Source organism: Tiliqua scincoides, chromosome 6 (genome assembly GCF_035046505.1).
Source record: "Tiliqua scincoides isolate rTilSci1 chromosome 6, rTilSci1.hap2, whole genome shotgun sequence".
NCBI lineage: Eukaryota > Metazoa > Chordata > Lepidosauria > Squamata > Scincidae > Tiliqua > Tiliqua scincoides.
In genome coordinates this window covers 72,795,859-72,799,135 of record NC_089826.1, presented here as the reverse complement: position 1 = coordinate 72,799,135, position 3,277 = coordinate 72,795,859, and positions in this window count along the sequence as shown.

Below are 3,277 nucleotides of genomic sequence, written 5' to 3'. Positions count from 1 at the left end.
CTCCTCCCCTTTTTACTTAGTCTGCGATGGTGGTGCAAACTCAGATGTGCTGTCACTGCTGGGTCGCTACTCCCCTTAAAGGGGAATACGGTTTTCCCACTGCCCTGGGAGTCACAACCTCTAGGTTGGGAAATGCTGATCTAGGCTGTCATAAAATGGTGGAAATAAAGCACAGAAATATGAAGGTGCTCTTTTGATTAGCTCAGTGAGTGATGCTATGGGCTTCTTTCTACCTGAAACCTGGCACAACTTATCACAATACTAACAGCACTTAAGGAAAGGACTGCCACTTTCAGACTTCTTGTAGGCTCTAAGCCAGTGATTTTCAACAATTTTCTTCTCAAGGCACACTGACCTCTATGGTCTTCTCTATGCCCTTTGCCTCTTGTAATGTCACTTCCAGCTTCCAGGAGATTCTTCCAGGTTCTGTGACTCTATTTCAAGCGCAACTGTCTGGAGTAACAAGTTCCTTGGATCTGGCAGAAGAAGAGGGTCAGCCAATTTATTACTACAGACAGTTTCTGTAAAGACAGAGCTGCAGAACTTGGAAGAGTTTTTCAGCAGTTTTCAACCACTGTGCTCCAAATTGCCACAGCAAGCCTGCGGACCTTTCACAGTACACCGAAGTGCCATGGCACAGCGGTCGGAAATCGCTGCTCTGAGCTGCAAAGCACATCCACAGAACTGCCACTTTTCATAAACAATAGCTCTAATTAGCTCCTCACACTGCATACTTTTGGACATCGTAGGGAGAAATCATCTTGCAGTATCTGTGCAGCTTCCTGGTACATGCAGTGACAAAGACGGGAATGTAAAATAGCTCTGTCTTTGCAACTTCTTTTGAAGTTGTTAATGGTGGCTGGGCAGAGAGGGGGGCACAGCCTCCTTGCACAATGACAGAAACTGCTCTGAATGGGCTGCACTAAGCCTTCTTGCCTATCTGTTTGTATTTGCCAGTTGTACAACGTACAAAGTCTTGTTGTTTCAGCTAGAAGGACATTTGCTGTGTTTCTCCAGCAGCTTTGGTGTGAGCAGAAAGCTGTTCATGAAAATGTCTCATTAGTGCTAGAGGAAGCAGTGTCCACACACAACCCAGAAGTACGAGTAAATTGAGCATCCTGTTCTTTGGAACAGTGGCGTCACTAGGGTTAGTGTCACCCAGTACGGGAGGCCAGCATGTCACCCCCACAATGGACCTCCTCCCATGCAGTGGGTGGGGCAACGGCCCCACCTCTGCTGGTTTTTTGGCTGTAACTTTTAATAGAGATATTTCAACACAGTTTGTTTCATTGCAATACTCATGAAATTGGTGGTGGTTGGCAACCTTCAGTCTCGAAAGACTACGGTATAAGCCTACAGCACCCAGTATTCCCAGGCGGTCTCCCATCCAAATACTAACCAGGCCTGAGCCTGCTTAGCTTCCACGATCAGATGAGATTGGGCATGTGCAGGGTAACAGGTGACTGTACTCATGAAATTATGCTTCAACTTACATATAACATGCTGGTACTCGTATTATTCAAAACTACCAAGATTAAAATTTTTTTGACTAGCAGTGGTGTCACCCTCCCGTGCGTGTCACCCAGTGTGGCCACATCCCCCTCCACACACATTCCCCTAGCAATGCCACTGGTTGTGAGGATCTCTGTGCACATGCTAGAGCCCTACAGAGCCATTGTGTGTGGTTCTTTTTCTTTTTGTCCCATGTCTCAGCAAGCAGAGTTAACGGTTCTTAAAAAAAATGCTTTTATTTAATTTTTTGATCAGCCCAACAGTGTTACAATCATGGTTGTGGAATCTCACTTGCTTTTCATGCTTGTTAGCAGTGAATAACTCAATTCCGTGTGAAAAATGAAAGCTGGCATTTATAAACAAAATCTGCATATTATGATAGAGTTGAATGGGGGGGCAGGGTGGTAGTTTCTATTTCTGTGGATATTTTTAAAGTGTTTAAAATGACTCCTGGAACATAGTTCTAGTTTAAGATAGAACTGTGCAAAAATCCCTTGCTTCTGCTTATTTTTGTTCACTGTCAGGTTGTTGAGTTACAAAAGTCAGAACCAAACAACACATTAGGGTAGTTGTGTTATTGGACCCGATGTGCTTGGGTTTTTTTTTTTTCCTTGATTAAAAAAGAGATATAGTCGGGGGGGGGGGAGATGCAGATTAAGTCCATGGCATAGGGTAAGGGGCTTCAACCCTTGACCAATATTCCCTGTTGTGAGGATGTACGGACACTTATTATTAATTATTATTATTAACAGTATTTATATACCGCTTTTCAACTAAAAGTTCACAAAGCGGTTTACAGAGAAAAATCAAATAACTAAATGGCTCCCTGTCCCAAAAGGGCTCACAATCTAAAAAGATGCCAAAAGAACACCAGCAGACAGCCACTAGAACAGACACTGCTGGGGTGAGATGGGCCAGTTACTCTCCCCCTGCTAAATAAAAGAGGGGCACCCACTTGAAAAAGTGCCTCTGTGTGACAGAGTAGAGCATCTTGCAGCATTTGACAATGATGTCATATGTCATTGCCAACTTCTAATTCAGTTGAGTTACCATCATTAGGAGGTGCTGCAGGTACAATCATATTATATATCATTTGATGGATAAATCAATGAAGAATGCAATGAAACAAGCCTCATTGAAAAATCTGTATTCTATCAAAAGTTATAGCCAAAGAATCAGAAAAACTGCCTTATGTAACAGAATTGAACTAATTTCTGCACAGCCCACATGTTGATTCCTGTTGCGTAAATGCAACACTGGGCAGAAATAGCTTAACTCAAAACTGCCAATGAGAGTGATGTTCCAAGAGCCAATGAGGTGTTATGACATAGCATGGAACCAATAAGGTCTTCGTATGATAATTTATTCTGTATGGTCTGGCAAGGGAGAAGGTGATGACGCAATTAACTTTCGCATGGAGTAAAGCAAATCCTAGTAATGCCTCTGGCTGTTTATAAATGTCAGATGGATTCAAATCATTCAAGCGACTGTCCAACAACTCGCCCTTCCACACTGCAGAAGAAAATATTGTTTAATGGTGAAATAAAGACAAGGCATAAGGTTGGTATGGTTCACCTTAGCTAAATGGCCATCTCTTTTGTTATCACACTAGTATATGTGATGAGTCTGGAAAGGGAAGGAAAGCAGTTGTGTTAACTCATTTTTGCCCAGACCACAGTGTCCACATTTGATCCCTGTTGCATATATGCAACGTTGGGCAGAAATGGCTTTTAAGGTGCCTGTGGGGCAATATGAGATATACAAA